At 42.4% G+C, this 17,518-nt stretch overlaps 1 protein-coding gene across 1 annotated transcript in view; it reads right to left on the bottom strand.

Annotated features, from left to right (window-relative positions):
• ERC2 (ELKS/RAB6-interacting/CAST family member 2) overlaps nt 1–17,518 on the bottom strand; it is a 1,053,591-nt gene that overhangs the window by 54,186 nt on the left and 981,887 nt on the right. The window lies entirely within an intron of this gene.

Below are 17,518 nucleotides of genomic sequence, written 5' to 3'. Positions count from 1 at the left end.
TCCTTCCTTCCTTCCTTCCTTCCTTCCTTCCTTCCTCCTTCCTTCCTCCTTCCTTCCTTCCTTGTTCCTTCCTTCCTTCTTTCTTACTTCCTTCCTTTCTCCTTCATTCCTTCCTCCTTACCTCCCCCCTTTCTCCCTCCTTCCATCTGCCTTTCCTTCCTCCCTCCCTCCCTCTCTCTCTCCCTGTCTTCCTCCTTCCTCCCTTCCTTCCTTCCTTCATTCCTTCCTTCCTTCCTTCTTTCTTACTTCCTTCCTTTCTCCTTCATTCCTTCCTCCTTACCTCCCCCCTTTCTCCCTCCTTCCATCTGCCTTTGCTTCCTCTCTCCCTCCCTCTCTCTCTCCCTGTCTTCCTCTTTCCTCCCTTCCTTCCTTCCTTCTTCCTTCCTTCCTTTCTCCTTCATTCCTTCCTCCTTACCTCCCCCCTTTCTCCCTCCTTCCATCTGCCTTTCCTTCCTCCCTCCCTCCCTCTCTCTCTCCCTGTCTTCCTCCTTCCTCCCTTCCTTCCTTCTTTCTTTTCTTCCTTCCACATTCTATTCCAACAATATGGTGAGATACCTCCTTGGCTTGAAACAGACAAAGCAGTAAGTCTTTGCCAAATGGAACAAACTTTGACATCTATCCTTCGGTAACGCTGGCTGAGGGAGTAGTGGGCATCTCCTTTCCACCCCCCCTTCCCCCAGATTATTTTGTGCTCCACACACCCCACCCCACCCCCCATCCACAGGCCACCTTCCTTTAGTGTTAGCCCTGCTCTGAACACATGCCACACAGCTCCCTTTGACCAGAGCACATTTCCCAGTCACTTCCAGCACCTGGTTTCTCTCTCAGTAGTTCCCCCACATGCCCAGGCATCTCGGGGTGCCTCAGCTGTGTGCATCAGGAAAGTCAGCAAAGTGAATGGTGGAAATACTATTAGGCAGTAGAAGCAATAATGCAAGAGTCCTCGGTGCTATCAGGACCACAAAGCCCAGTTGTTTCTAATTAAAAACCCAAACCCTAAACCTTTCAAATATGCATCCATAACTACTGTAAATGTTTATGAAAAACTGGAAATTCTCATTTAATTCAAACCATGCCAGAAATGTGTTTCCATTGTCTAAACAAGTGCAGAAACCCTATGAGCTACAGCTTGAGAGCATTAGAATTTTAATTTAAAAAGGCCACTAGACCGGGGAGCCCAGTGGGTTTCTGATGTTGACAAATGCCAGGAAGGAGTCATGCCAAGTCCAGGCATCCCAGATTGACCACAGAGCAACGTCCAGAGGCAGCATCCCGAAAAAGGCACGCGGATGCTTGAGCAGAGGCCATCCCATTTGGGGCGGAGTGATTAAAAACAAAACAAATTATCTTCCTTTGAAATAAAGCCTTTCAGAACAATGTATGTCCCTGGAAACCTCTCAGCATTCTCTGGTGAAGTGAAAGCTAAGGTACATTCCTGCAGGCCCTTAGGTCCGGTCCAGACTCAAGTCAGATGCCACACCCAGCAACCCACCTGGCCAGATCCCCCCCCTCCTCCAATCACACTCTCTGTATCTGCTCGATATACAGCGTGTATTCTCCAGGGAGAAAGGGACTCCTTGAGGGCACAGACTCATTTTGCCTTTCCTCATAACCCCAGATCTTTGCACAGTGCCTGGCACATAGTAAACACTTATAATGGAAAGGCCATTAGGTTGCAGGATGGATAGAGTGCTGACTTGGACCTGAATACAAATCCTGCCTCAGGCACTTGCTAGCTTGCATAGAGCTTGTGTCTAAGTTTCTTCATCCATAAAAGAAGGATAATAATGGCTTCTATTTCACAGTATTGCTGTAAGGCTACCTGGAAAAGTACTATATGAACGTTGTTTTTATCATGAGGATGATGATGTATTCATTTTTGCCTGGCTGAATGAAGCACCTGCTGTTTACCTGGTGTAGTGTGTCAGGGACCAAGGAGTGGAAGGTGCCTATTCCTGCCTCAGACACTTAACAACTTCTGTGATCTTGGACAAGTCACCTAATGTCTCTGAACTTCAGTTTCCTCATCCATAAAATGGGGATATTAATAGCACAGGGTTGTTGTGAGGGCCTGAAAAGCCCCATGGGAATTTTGGTTTTTGTCTTCATAGTTGCCATCATTATCATCTTCATCATCAATCATCACCATCATCATCATCATTATCATCTTCATCATCATCATCATTATCATCACCATCATCATCATCATTATCATCTTCATCAACATCATCATTATCATCACCTGTTTGTCTGGCAAGTGTAAGACACGCAATAGGAGGCATCTAATAAACCCTTGTTGCTTGACAATCTGGAGGTCAGCTTCACATCCTTTAACTAATAAATCAGATGTCTTTCTCCTCTTCAAAGCATTTTCCCATCCAGAAACTCATAAATGGCAGGAGAACTCTCCTGAGGTATAATGGGTGACCTCAAGGCGGGGGGGTTCTCTCTCCTTGGAGGTCTCCATGCAGAGGCTGGATGACCTTTTGTCAATTACTTGACAGTGAAGGGTCCTCTTGTGCATGGATAGGATAGATGGTCCCATCCAGCTTTGAGATTCTGTGGGAAACGTACCTGCTAACCCTGAAAACATGACAGAGCAGGGGACCTGCTGGCTCTGAATGAGAAGCCTGAGCCATGAGGCAAAGGGAGGCTTCACCCAGGAAGGGCGATCTGAAGAAGGTCCCAGAAAGGATAACAGCCCTTGATTCTGTCCTCGAACCCTGTCCCGCTGTCTCTTGGCTTTGGGCTCTCTCCCTGGCCCGCTAGACCCTCTGCAGGGCAGCTTCTCTGGAAGAGCTGAAGCAGTGAGGATATGGACTAGAGAGAAAAGTCAGGGGTGGGGGTGGGGATGAGGGCGGGATGGAGGTGGGGGTGCAGGGAGCTAGAGGCCTTTCAGTAACTCCAACAAAATAGATCTCAAAGCTTCGTGGAAGTCTTTCATACTCCTGCAAAAATCCCACCACAGAACAGAGGACATGAATCTGATAACGAGGGAGGGGTGCCAAGAATGCACAGAACAGGAGGGGATTCTGCATTCCTCATCGTGGGATGATGTCCTCCCTCGGAAACAAACATTTCATCCTGGCAGAGCAGGGGCTTGATGCTCAGCTACTCCCTCTTCCTCCTAAGACTACATATCCGGCAGCCCCCCAAGCTGGTGCTACCAGCTCCTCTCGCTGCCCAGCATCTTCAGGAATTTGGGCATTCTGTCCATAGTCCATAGCCGAAGGTAGGGCTAGGCTCCCAGCTCCCATGACAGTAGTGGCTGTTGTCATTTTCAGTTGTGTCTGACCCCATTTGGGGTTCGCCATTTCTTTCTCCAAATCATTTTGAGTAAACTGAGATAGACAAGGTTAAGTGACTTGTCTAGGACTTCACAGCAATTAAGTATCTGAGCGTGGATTTGAACTCATGAAGATGTCTTCCTGACTCCACAGTCCCCAACTCTATCCATGGTACGACCTAGTTGCCTGCATTATAGGTTAGATGAGCTCCTAGCTCTGAGAGTCTAGGATTCATCTCCTTCTACTCATTAGAGAGTAGAAGAGGTAGGTAAGGGAAAAAGGCAGGCGGGGGGGGGGGTACTTCCTAGGGTCCTGGATTCAAAAATGCTTTCCATGGGGGAGCAGCTGATCCAGCTGCTTAAAGACATGTATTGTATTATATATAAAGACATGTTGATGTATTTAGTTATGCTTGGGCCTCAAGCTTTTCTCAGTCCAAGGTTTCAGGGTGCTACAATTGGACTTGGAATCATACAAGTTTTGATGATGTAAATTGAAGCACAGACTTTGAAATGCAGATGAGTCAAAGTCTGAATCTAGGCTCAAAGACAAGAAACAAAAAGGTACTCGAACAAGCAGGCAGTATTGAAACACAACAGATTAGAATTTGATAGCAGCTGGGCCATGGGTGACTAATTTTTTTTTTCCTTTTTCTTCTTTGGGAATACATAGCAGCTAGCTCTTCCTGGTATGGAACGAGACCTGCTTTGTTATATGGGATGGTCGATTTGGAGCTGGAAGGGACTTTGGCATTCACCTTTTCCAGTCCGCATTTTACAGATGAGGAAGCCGAAGACCAGAAAAGTTGAGCTATCTGCTCAAAGAAAGCCAAGCAGTAAGTTTCACAGCCAGAGAATGAACCTGGCTCCTCTGTCCCCAAAGCCAGTATTCTTTTCATAGGCTTTCCTGCATACCCAAACCAGGTCTTGACCTCAAAACGATCCCAATTCCCTCCACAAGTCAGACGATGGTTTCCTAATCCTTTGGGCACTTGGGTTTGCCTTTTCAGCTCTGCTTAAATGGACCAGCTCCCTATCAAAGCTAAACCCCACTCCAAGATGGAGTCATGTGTTAAATCCACTTGGTGGCAGAAATAAGAAGGGCTTTGGAGTCTAAAGGAAAGAGAGGGTACAGATTTGATATTTGTAAAACCCATAGGAAGAGTGTTCACTCTTGATTCTTTCTATTCACCCAGCAGAGAGATCTCCAAGCAAAGTTGCAAACATCTGGGGGCCATTATTACTGACTCAGAAGATGAAGAAAACAGGTACTGGAAGACATAGAAGATATAGGCTGAATTCATGTTCAATAACTCATTTCCTCCTTAAAAACAGAGGCATGCTTTAAAAGCCAAGTGATTGGCCAAGCAAATGAAACCTTCTGGAGGGAGCAGCCCCTTCTCTTCAGTCTGATGTGAATAATATCACTCCATTTCCCTCCTTGGCATTATAACAGTTCCTGAGCCATTTCCATGTTTTCAACCTTTGGCCCAGATTTTAAATAATATTATGTTTTGCATCGCTATGCGATGCAACTGTCTAAGAGTTTACATGTTTGGTACATGTTTTTAATATGCATTGCATTCCATATAATGGGCCAAATTCTCCTCTGAGATCCATACTGGGTCTCAGAAATATGGAATAAGTTATGTATTGGGGGTAGACAGCAGTATCTTTGCCAAACTTTTGATCCATCACCATTCTTCTATCCTGCAGAAAGGATGACTCAGGCAAGAATGTCCAAAGGAGGGCATGGTTTTGAGTGGGAAATTAGCATTTTTGTTTGAAAAAATGATGTCAATAATTTCTATACCATTGTCTATAAGAGGTGCCTAGGAAGGGAGAGCATCTCGGGAGGAAGAAAGCAAACACAGGAAACCTCCTCTTTGGACACAGTTCATCAGAGGGGCTGGACTGTTATCATACCCAAGAGGCATGTTTTGCCCGTTAACACCCTTCACCTCATCCAGCTGTCCTGGAGTCAATCAGACACAACTCACTCTCTCTTCTCACTCATTTTTTTGGACAATAGCCATTTTTCTCCCCACTGATTTCTCTTTCTTGGGAAAGATTTTCCTTATCCTTCTCTCTTCCATTAAGACAAGGGGCCCTTCCTATGCGGACTGTCTCTATTTAACTTGTTCAAAGATAACCACAATTGGACAACTTTTCCAGCCAACATATATTAGGAGTATGAAAGCAGAAAGCCAATTGCTTATTCTACAGATGAGGAAACTGAGTCCCCAAGAGGGAAATGGCTTATCTAAAGTCATGACTCTTAGTTTCTCATCCACTGCTCTTCACACTCTGACATACTACTGTTTTACTGGCTCTCCAGCCATCATTACTTCTCTGCAAGACAATGAAATCATTTACTTATGACGATGACCCACTATTAAAAGGGATTTTATCTCAGTGATTAGAGTCCTGGAGACACCCACATATTTGCTTGTACCCCTTGATCCTTGACTGCACCAATGGTTATTCTCCTGCTCAGGAAACTCCAATGGCAGCTTTCTGCCTCAATAGTAAAACACACAGACCTTTGGAGGGCTTTCAAAGTCATTTACAACATGGCTCCAACCTACTGTTTTTCAAACTTGTGGTCTGTTATTTTCTTTCACCTCCTCTACTGTCCATGCAAACTGTCTAGAAGCTCCTCTCTGCAGCTTACAAGGCTACCCCATGTGCCTAGGATGTCCTCCCTCCTTTCCTTAGTCTTAGAATCCTTAGTTTATGTCAGGACTCAGCTCAAGTGCTTACTCCTACATGAGAATTTTGCTGATCCCCACCATGAAGAGCCCTACCCACACACATAATTTTATGTCTATTTTGTATTGATTTGTCTATGTATTTATTATTGACCTCTCAAAAAATACTAGTTTATGGAGCACAGAGATGTTGAGGTTTTTCTTTGGATCCCCTGTGACTGGCACCATGCCTGAGACACAGCAGACACTTAGTAAGTACTTTATGAATGGAACATCATTTGAGTGGTAAAACAGTGTAAGCAACGAAGTCTTCACAGGTGGAGGAAAATGGAGCTCATTTGTCTCTAAGGAGATGGAATTTTGAAAGTAAAGAGAAATTTACCCAGACTACTTCCCCAGCGAGGCTAATCTGGGTACTTTGGAAGAAGATACCATTGTTCCCCTCAGCGTGACACTGGACATGCCAGTCCACACTTTCCTAGATCTGTTTCTTTTTCTATAAAATAAGTCTGCTAGACTGGATACCGTCCAGGAACCCTCCCAGTTCTAGGATCAGATTATCCTGTGATTGATCAAATGTCCCAACAAGTAGTGGCAAGAACACAGGAGTGAGCGGTCAGAAAGCAGCCACTGAGACCAGGGCTAATCACTGTCGAAGGCTTGTTGTACTCCTCAGTAAAGCCACGGTGCTGGTCAGACTGACTGTGAAGTTCCCTGTCAATGGATAAGTTCCAGTGAACCTATAAAGAATTTCTAAAATTGGCCAGGATCTGCTCTGGAAAATGCCTCTTGCCAATAGCAGAACAGGGGAAAAGGGTTAGGGGCTGTCATTTCTGCCAAGGCAGGCTGAAGAGCCCACAATCTTATTCAGTGGGAAAATGACTGGGGGTGAAGGGAAGAAGCCACACTCAACTTGTTAAGGAAGATAATGTAATAATAATAATTATCATCCAGTTCATTGCACTAGTTAGCTTCAGGGGGATGAATTTTTGGGTCCCAGTAACCATTAGAAACTGTCTGCTCAAACACAGAGGACATGTACATGGCTCTGGAGGAAGGAGTGCCCAGACCAACAAAATTATAGATTCTAGAAGGTCTGATGTAATCATAATTACAGCTTACATTTATAGATTCATTGTGTAAGTGCTTTCTTCACAATTACCTTCAGACGGAATTTCTTTGAGTGCTATTATCACCATTTTTACAAATGATGGAACTGAAAGTCTGAAATGCCCCATAACTTACCTGAGGGCATATAGGTCCATCTTATCTCCCAGGGCTGTTGTGAAAAAAAAAACACTGTGAAATTCTTCAAATCCCATAAAAAAATCATCTTCATCATCATCGTCACCTCCATCACCATAATTACCACCATCATCATCATCACCACCACCACCATCATCTCTATCACAATAATTATCACCATTACCATCACCACCATCATTGTGATCACCACCATCATTGTTGCTCTCACTACCACCATCATCACCACTATCTTCATTGCTAGTAGTTATATGATGAGTTACAATTCTAACTCAGGTCTTAGGGTAGTGGGGGGGGGCAGGCAGGGAGGAGTGAAATAATCACTGGATTTGTAGTTGCGGAATCAGAAAGTTGGAAGGGACCTCAAGGACCATATAGTTCAGCAAATAGCTGAAAAAAAAAACCCACCTCCACTTTATCACCTGCTTCAAAGAATCTCCGAATCTCAGAGGTGATAGAAAAGTCAGAAACCATTTAGTGAATGCATACCTGGAAAAAGAAATCTCACTACAACATCTCTGATAAGTGGTCATTCAATCTTTGAAGACCTCCAGGGAAGGGAAACTTTCTTCCTCCCCAAGCAATCATTGGGTTTAGAAATAGCTTTAATTTCTATCCTGGATATGTATTGTCCCAAAGATATTAGAATATAAGCTACTTGAGGGCAGAGATTCTCTTTTCTTAATAACCCCATCCATAGCTCAAGGATTGGCACATAGTAAATGTCTATTAAATGTCTATTCATTTACCATTCATTCATCAATCTTTCTTACATTCGATCTAAGTCTTCCTCTTTGCAGCTTCTATCCATCTCTCCCAATTCTGTCCTCTGGGGCCAAGGAAAATAAGTCTATTCCCTCTTCCATGTTCCAGACCTTCAAATACTTCAGCCAGCCCTCATGCATCCTCTAAATCTCTTCTTTTCCTCAGTTCCTATGCCTAGGACACGTGGTCATCTATAGCTTAGAACCCGCCATGCCCTTAGGCACCCAGTCCACTTCTAGACTGCTCAAATCGTCAAGAACTTTGTCCTTCCATCAAGTCTAAATGCACTCCTTTTTTGACCCACTCGTTGCCCCTGGTTCTACCCTCTGGGATGAAACAGAACAAGAACAATCCCTGTTCTAAACCATGGTTCTCCAAATGCATTTTTCATCCTGCCCTAACAGCATGTAAGCTCCTTGAGGGGAGGGAAGATTCCATTTTTGTCTTAGGAGGTATCCAATAAATACTCATTGATGGATTGACATTTCCCTTTCTCTGACTAAACATCTGTAACTCCCTCCAAAGTCATTGTGAGGTCAGAGGGCATGGATTTGAATCCGACTCTGCTGCACTCTAGTTCGGTGAATTTGGATGTGTCACTTCATCTCTCCAGGTGTGTCCTCAATTGTAAGATAAGGGAATTGAATTGCATCACCTCTAAGGTCCCTTCCAGGCTTGATCCAATGATCATTGCCTTCACAGACAAGTGTATTTATATCATACTTTACAGCAAGATCAGAGGATCAGAGATTTAAGACTTGAAGATGAAGAACCAGAGAGGTGACTGAAATCAGCCGCTTCATGTTTGGGATTCCATAAGAAAATTGGTGATGACATTCATGTACAAGTGAAACTCCTGCCCAGCCACACTTCCATTTGCAGGTCACATTTGCCATCTACTTAACAGACAAGCTGCTAGTATCCAACAAAAAGAGCCCATCAGTCTAGTACCCATGTGTAGTACATGTGTGCTCATGCATGTATACATTCATGCATGTGTTTGTATGGGTGTGTACTTGTATCCTCTGTTTATGTGTATGTGTATATGGTACCACCAGTAAGTAACACGAGGAAGGGGAAAAACAGAGAGGAACATCTGGCCCAGGTAGCAGGATCTTTATTTTTCAGAAGGTCTGTGATAATCACACTTGGAAAGCCCACCACTCCATACTTCATGGAAAACCTTTCATCCAGAGAGGTCTTGGGGTTCAGTAAAGGCAGAGCCTAGAGCCTAGCTATCAAAATCCTGCTTGTTGCAACCTCCTTCTCTCCATTGGAGATTGCAAAAAGGGAGATTAATTTCTTTCTAATCCTTCCAAACCAACAAGGGCCTGACCCAGGGCTGGGGTCTATTCAATTTTTCCTCAAACAAGACCATTTCTTACACTAATTGGTTTGTAGGGGAACAGGGAATAACATCACCTGTCATCAACTGAAATCCTCTCTTATGGACCCCCAAGGTCTACACAGACATTATCTCATTCTTTCTCATCCTGGGGAGGAAGGTAGTGGGTAAGGAGTATTATCTCTCTTTTATAGATTGAGAAACTACAGCCCATGCTAGGGAGGGATTTTCCCAAAGCCTAGAAAACTAAGGAATAGAATGCAAATTTCTCAGGTTCTTCTCCAGAAAAGTCAGGAGAGTTAACCATCACTCTTGCTAGAGGTGTGTTTCTTAAAAATTAGCCTGCTTGGTGGCATAGTAAATAGATACTGGGCTCAGACTCAGGAAAACCTGAGTTGAATCCTAGCTTCAGACACTTACTAGTTGTGTGACCCTGGACCAGTCACGTAATCTCTCTCTTCCTCAGTTTCCTCATTTGTAAAATGGGAATGATAATAGTAACTCCCTCCATGTATTGTGAGCATCAAATAAGTTACACGTAAAGTACCCTGCAAACCTTAAAGTGCTTTATCCCAAGGCATTTTCTTGGGACTCCTGATGCCTTTGTAGTTCATCATAATGGAAAAAGTGTTGGCATTGGAGTGAGGAGGAGTGCAAGCTCCTTGAGGGGTGACAACAGTACTGTCTCATCTATTGTGTATGGATCTCCAGTGCTTACTATGGTACACAGTATACAGCAAGCACTTCACAAAGGCATTTTCATTTATTCATCTCATCTTAAACTTATAGGCAGTGTGGCAAATCATTGACTCTTTCTGACCATTAATGTCCTCATCTGTTAAAATGGGGATAATATAGTAGCTAGAGTGCAGGGCTCTTGTGAGCCTGCAATGGGATAAGAGAGAGGTTCGGTCCTAGTCAACGGTCAGCTATCGCAAGTGCGTGTATACATCTTTGGTATCTCCAGGCCTTAGCATATTTCTGGCACATAGTAGGTGCCTATTAAATGTTGACTGGTTGCTGTGCTACCATCATTCTCTTGAGAGTGGATAGTTCTTGGGCCTTTAGAATGATTCCCACAGTGACGGTGGGAATTCTCCTGCATCCTTCTGCCTAAACTTTCTGCTTGGACAATCCCAGCCTCACAGCATTTAGAGCTCTGGGGACCTTGGAAATCAATCATTCTTGTCCAATCTCTTTATTTTATGGTTAAAACCAGAGGCCTGGAGAGGAGACATAAGCTGTCCAAGTCCACACAGAGGAGAGATAGCAAGGTTAGGGAGCAGAATTCTGAGATCTGGGGCCTCTAACTCCAGTGTCCAAGGTTTTGTCATGATGTCCATCTCCTTAAAAATCTGAGCATGATCAAGAATTCCGTTACAATCCATCTCAAGGAACAATTCCAAATGCTTTTTATATCAAGATTTAGTTAGTAAAGACCAGACTATTTCTTCACCTTAGTAGACCATTGGCTCAAATCTATAAATCTCTCTATTATCCATACATTTCTGTTAGCTGCATGGGATTTGACCTATAATGCCAAAGAGTGTGCTTAGCAAACAAAGTCTATCATTTTCCTGACAGCTTTAGTGGCTTAGGCTACCAATGGGTTCAAAAAGATTGTGACAGGATAATATATTGGGCTGAAGTGAAAAACTAAAATTTAGTAGGAATAAATACAAAGTCACACTCTTTGTTTCAAAGAAATAGATTCAAAAGTACAAGTTGGGAGATATGTGTCTAGATACAAATTTATCTGGAAAAGATTTGGAGAAATTATGTGAGTCAACTGTGAGATTTCTTCCATAAAAAGCTAATGTGATCTTATGCCATATTAACAGAGACATACTGTCCAGAACTAAGGAAATAATAGTCTTATGGCACTCCCCTTGGGTTAGACAACATCTGAAACATTTCTTTTCATTTTGGAGCCACTGTTTAGGAAGGGCATTGATAAACTAGAAGGCTTCCAGAGTAAAGCCACCAGGCTGATGGAGGGCCTTGAGCCCTTGCCATAGGATGGACACTTGAAGAAATTGGGAATACTTAGCCTGGGAAAGATAAGACATAGTTGGAATTTAACTGTTTTCAGGTATTTGAAGAGCCATCAACTGGAAGAGGGATTAGATATTTCCTATGTGGCCCAGACAGACAGAACTAGGAGCAGCGGAAGCATGTTGCAAGAGACGAATAGACTTGATCTTAAGAAAGACTTTCTCACAATTAGAACTAGACTGAGGAGAACTGATGGGCTCCCTTTGGAGACGGTGTGTTCCATCTGATATCTTCAAGCAAAAGATGATTATCTTCCAGGTATGCCATATGCAGGGCCCTATTTCCAGTACTGAATAGACTATTTTCTTCAAATGTCCCCTCCAGCTCTGAATGTTATGAAATCTATGCTATCAAAGGGGAGATAACTGAGTAGAAAACTACTAATATGGCACATATCACTTCCTCTCAAGAGGTGTGTTAGTTTTCAGCATTCCCCAAGTCCCTTTGTTATGAAAACTAAACATTCTTTCCTAACCAGACTAAAGCAAAGTCCTTTCTGGAGCATTTTTCCTCGGGAGAGGCTAAGCACTTAAGATTGAGAACCTGGAAAATTGGCAGCGTTGGATCAGTGGCCAAAAGCCAATCCAGTTTCATCTCTTAGGACTAAAAAAAGAAAAGAAAATGATTTGGATGGAGTTATATGTATGTCTTCCTAGTTATAAAAATTCCCTTTTTTATTTTTAACATAAATGTTTGTTTTAATCTGTTCCTATTCTGTGACGTGGTCAATGATACCTCTCCTGAGCATATACCCAAGCAGGTCAAAGACAGGAGATTCCATTGATACAAACATTTGTATTGTGCCCATTTTTGAGGTAGCAGAAACCTGGAACCCAAGTGGGTACCCATCACTTGGGGGAATGACTGAATGACAAAGTGTGGTCAAGAATATAATGGGATATTATTACATCATAAGAAATGATGATAAAGCATTCAGAGAAGTTTGCAAAGATGTATATGAACTGATACAGACTTGAGCAAGAAGAAGGAGAAAATATAAACAACTAAAGGAAAGACAGTTGGCTATGATTTATTTTAATGACTACTCTTTAATATGGACAACTGATAATGAAATACATTTTGCCTCTCTTACTGTTTATATTTAAAAAAAAACCACAGGCATGCAATGTTGCGTATGCTTTCAGACAATGTCTCATTAGGTTAATTGATTTTGCTTAGCTATTTTTTCTTAACTACCAAGAAGGGTGGATGTGGAAAGTATATATCAGAAAATGGTGGATATTTTTTTAAAAATCAATACATTAAAAGAATTTTCAAAAATTGAAGTTGTTCTGAAAAGTGATTTTCCTGAATACCCTTTTGTTTTGTTTTTATTTTTGTTTTTTTTTCTTTCCAGAAAGGGTTTGGGAGGGACATATAAGTTAAAAATGATCATCCAATGATATGTTACAAAGGAGTCATTGGACAGAAGTGGAATAAAAGATGTTATGAGAGAAATGCATAATGGAAGTGAATGGTGGACCATCATGTAGTAAGAGATGTCTAACCAATGGTCAGCCTCCACGTTCCACCCATACAATTCGAAGAGAAAGTAAGAGAGGTCCCTGTCATGTTAGCTGGATCTCCTGTGATGAGTTTATGGAAGGATACATACAAATGTTCATTGGGTGGCAGTCATGGATCAGTTGCTACCTACAGCATTGGAGAGCATAGCTTTATGGACTTTTTCATACATCCATTGGAGCATTGGGGGTGACTTTAAGAGAAACATAAATAGGGACTTCTCAGGCTATTAAAGTCTTGGGCTCTTCGGTGCTGTGAGATCCTTAGCCCTGACTATACTTTCCCTTTTACTGAGGTAATGAATAATCTCATCTTCTCTCCCTCATTGTCTTGAAGCTCCCAGAGGGCAGAGAATATGTCTTATTCCACTTTTTCCTTTTTATATTTTCCACAGTGCTTTGAATATAGTGAGCACTTGGTAAACGGTTGCTGAGTTGGATTGAGTTAAGAGTCAAGATCCAACATGCTCCCCAGACTGCAGGAAAAGCTCCCATTCCACCTCTTAGATTTGGGGTCACACACAGTCTGGGTTCAGTTTTCCCTCCACTTACAGGTAACAATCTGACAGAGAATGAAGCCAGGTTTAAAATGGCTGCTCCTGCTCTTGCCCTGACCTCACACATTTCTTTCCAGCTGTGCCTCTTTTATGGGGGTCATTCTTTTTGAGCAAAGCCATCCCTAAATGTGAGCTATCTGAAGACATGTTTGCTGATGTTAATACCTGCATTTTAATTTATTTTATGTAAAAAATGATGGTGATGTGATAGCAACTGAATGTTGGCAAATTATCAACTGACAGGCGTAAAATTTTATGAACACACACATTCCAATGGAATGTGGAAAGTAACCGTCCACTGTCGTCCCATTTGGCAGAAATATTGCAAAAAGAGAAGTTTGGCAGATATTGTAATTCATTTAAAGATGCTTAGAAACCCATCCATCAACCTTGCATGGAAGGTCAAAGAAACACATGAATACCAAATAAACATTCACTGGTGGACCAGAGTAGAGCTAGAAAATTAACCTCAGATGCCAAAATGAATGCATGTGCTGTAGGGCTATCACCAAAGGGAGAATTTAGAGGCTTATGCTGCAGGAATCAAAATGGGCAGTTCCCATCAGAGAACCCCATTGCCCTAATGAACAGGCAGCTTCTCAAATTGCCAGCTTCTTTAAGGTGCAGACCAGGTGCTACCCTTGCACAAGACCTTTCCTGATCCCCCTCCTCCCTCCATCTCTCACTTGCACCATTATTTCATACAGCTTCTACACATTTTGCATCTCTGCTGTATCTCCCCCAGACAACCCTTTTGGCTTTAATATCCTTGGCACTGAGTCCAGCTCCTTCTACAAGGTAGGCATCAGATTAATGGCTGGCAAACTGAAGAAACACTCAATCTAATTCTATGTTCCTTTGACAAATCTAAACTAAAGAATTGATGAAAAATATGACTATATGAGGTATCAATATAAGAAAAGTATTTGTAACTCTTCATGCAGACCCTGAACACTATCCTGGGACTCACAGAATACTAAACTTGAGAGAGAGAAAGAGAGAGAGAGAGAGAGAGAGAGAGAGAGAGAGAGAGAGAGAGGTCGAGAGAGAAAGAGAGAGAGAGAGAGAGAGAGGGAGAGAGGCCTTTAGCATTTCGGGGGAGAAGATTGGAAATTTTCGTTCAGATGTGGACATGAGATCCCCATTATGAGAAGGATTAGATGTGATTTGCATCAGTGGAAGGAGTCCTCACAATATTGAGGTCATGGAATCACTGGAATGTAGTGTATATATTGGAGGGGGGACAGCTCCTCAATCAAATGAATTTAAAATCTAGAAAAAGTTTGTTTGTTGTTTACTTTTAATCTAGAATTTCCTAGATTTCTAGGGGACTAGAAAGCTCATATAGAAAATGGATTTTGGAGATTGGCTAATGAGACAAATGTGACAGGGACAGAAAATGACAATAAATGGTGATTAAGTGTCTAGTACATGGAGACCATGGGCTAGACACTGGGAGAAATGCAAAGCTGAGAGGAGGCCCATTTCTTGTGCTCCAGGAGCTTGCCTTTCCTCATAGAAGCTCTTAGTTGGAAAGGGTCTCATGTTATCTACTCTAGCCCATTCCAGAATAAATCCCTTCATTATTCTGTGCTCCCACACAAATAGTTAGCAAGGCTCTGGTTGAAGAGTGATAGTAATGAGCAACTCAGTAGCTCCTTACTGTTAATATAGCAAAAATGCCCAAATTTAGAATAAACAGGGAGCTAACATATCTATAACATCAAAGGCCATTCCCCAATAGACAAACGGATCAGGGATAAGCAATGATAATTTTCTAAAGAATTCCAATGTATAAGCAACCGCATGAAGATGTACTCCAAACCACAAATAGTAAAAGAAATGTAAAATACATCACCTCTGAGGTGTTATCTGCAAACTGGCAAAGACAACAATGACAAAGTGGGGCATCATCATCATCAGAGGGCATATGGGAGGATGGCCAACTTGGCACATTGTCAGAGGAGCTTCAATGTAGCACACTTGTTCTGAACGTCAATTCGGAATCATCTATGAAAAACTAGCAAACAAGCAATGCCCTTTGAGCCAGAAATCTCCATACTGGGAATGGGACGGCTGAGGTGGTAGAGCCGACAGAGCACTGGCCTTGCCAAAAAGACTTGAGTTCAAATCAGCCCTAAGATACTTAACAACTGAATGACTTTGGGCAAGTCACTTAAGTACTATGTGTCCCATTTTCCTCAGCCATAAAATGGGAACAATAATGGCACCTGCCTCTCAGGGCTATTGAAAAGATCAAATGAGATAACATTTATAAAGCATGTGGAATAATGGCCAGCACACAATAGATGACATATAAATGCTACTTATCATTTTAATTATTATTATCCCCCAAACATAACAGAAACAAAGGTCTAATTTATGTCACAATTTGGAATAATTCAAAAAAGTGGGGTGTATGCTTATGACTAGTTTACCTCAGTTAAATTATAAGGGCCATTTATTTATTTTTCCTGTATGGTTCCCAAAAGAAATCTCTAATAGTTGGATCAATTCCCAAGTCCATTAACAATACATCAGTATTCAATCTTAAGAATGAATCCTCGGTTTCCCAATTTATAAAATGGGAATAAATGGTACCTACCTTATCTAGTTCATAATTAGAATAATGTACCTGGAAATGATTTGTAAATTATAAGACACTATAAGAATAAATGTGTTCATAGAGAAAGTGGGGTCTGACATGAGCAGAGAGTGTGGGAAGACTAGGGTACAGGAGATAAAAGATTAGAACACGACTCAGTATGGGCCCGAGTATAGGACTAAGGCTAAGGTTAAGAAAATCCACTGCTTAATTGGAGCACTTCTTTGGCAGATTTGTGACTCCTAAGTGTATCGTGGTGGCAGAGGAGGAGGGCTGGGGAGGTCGTAAGGTGTAATGGGCGTCATATTAGAATCAGAAGACTCATTCAAATCTTGGCCCAGCCACATAATACCTGTGTGACCTTGGGCACATTCAGGACTTAACATAGTGCCTGGCACACAGTGGGTACTTGTTGTTCCGTTTCAGTTGTGTATGACCCTTCATGACCTTCTGTGGTGTCTTCTTGCCATTTCCTTTTCCAGCTTATTTTACAGATGAGGAAACTGAGGCAAACAAGGTTAGGTGACTTGTCCAGGGTCACACAGTTGGTGTCTGAGGTAAAATTTGAACTCAGGTCCTCCTGATTCTAGGCCCAGCACTCTAAGCACTGCATCACTTAGCTTCTACTATGTCCTTAATAAATGTTTTTTGATTAACTGACAACAATCTGGGCTTCAATCTTCTCATAACCAAAATGTGTGAGCTAGACTAGATCAGCTCTAAGATCCTTCCAGCTCTAAATATGTAATATTATGATTTGATGATTCTATGATGGGGATGGAAGAATGTTCCCAGTTATGATCTAACCACTGGTAACACCCCACTAATGTGGGTTAGATTTCCTAGACACAAAAATCACCTCATCCTTCCCGTTCCTAAACCGTCTTGCCACACATGGAACCTCCTTTGAGAGCACTCCAGTTTTCAGGTGAGAGGTCAAAGGGGACACCTCACTTCAAAGGACTGGGAACTAGGACTTAAGCAGTTAAAATTCATCTTTACCTAGAGGGAATTGTGGTGAGAGCCATGGAAAAATGGCTGGTTGAACAGTGGGGAGCTGGTAGAGCTAATTCTTTCTATCCTTGGATGTGTGTTTCAAATAACCTGCACATATTTTGGCTTGGTGAATGGAATAAAAGTCCCGGGGGTGGGTTGGGGGGGGGGGGGTGGAGGATCTGCTTTACTTTTGTCTTTGCCTGTCACCGGGTTAAGTTGTAGAGAATTCGTGTTGATTGATTGGGCTGGTGATGTGACTCATCCTCAGTCATCTCCAGTGGCTCCCTACTGCCAACAGATTCAAATCTAAACTCTGGGTGACAAGGAGAGGCCTCCACAGCCTGGCTCCAATCAGTCATTATAGGTAGTTGACATTACTTAGGCAAACTAGTCTGAAGGTTCCTAACACATT

Source organism: Petaurus breviceps, unplaced genomic scaffold (assembly GCF_028583685.1).
Source record: "Petaurus breviceps papuanus isolate PSGF00001 unplaced genomic scaffold, PetGlider_PUasm1.0 174, whole genome shotgun sequence".
NCBI classification, from domain to species: Eukaryota; Metazoa; Chordata; class Mammalia; order Diprotodontia; family Petauridae; genus Petaurus; species Petaurus breviceps.
The sequence above is the reverse complement of the archived record's forward strand: the minus strand, read 5'-3'. Positions and strand labels throughout refer to the sequence as shown.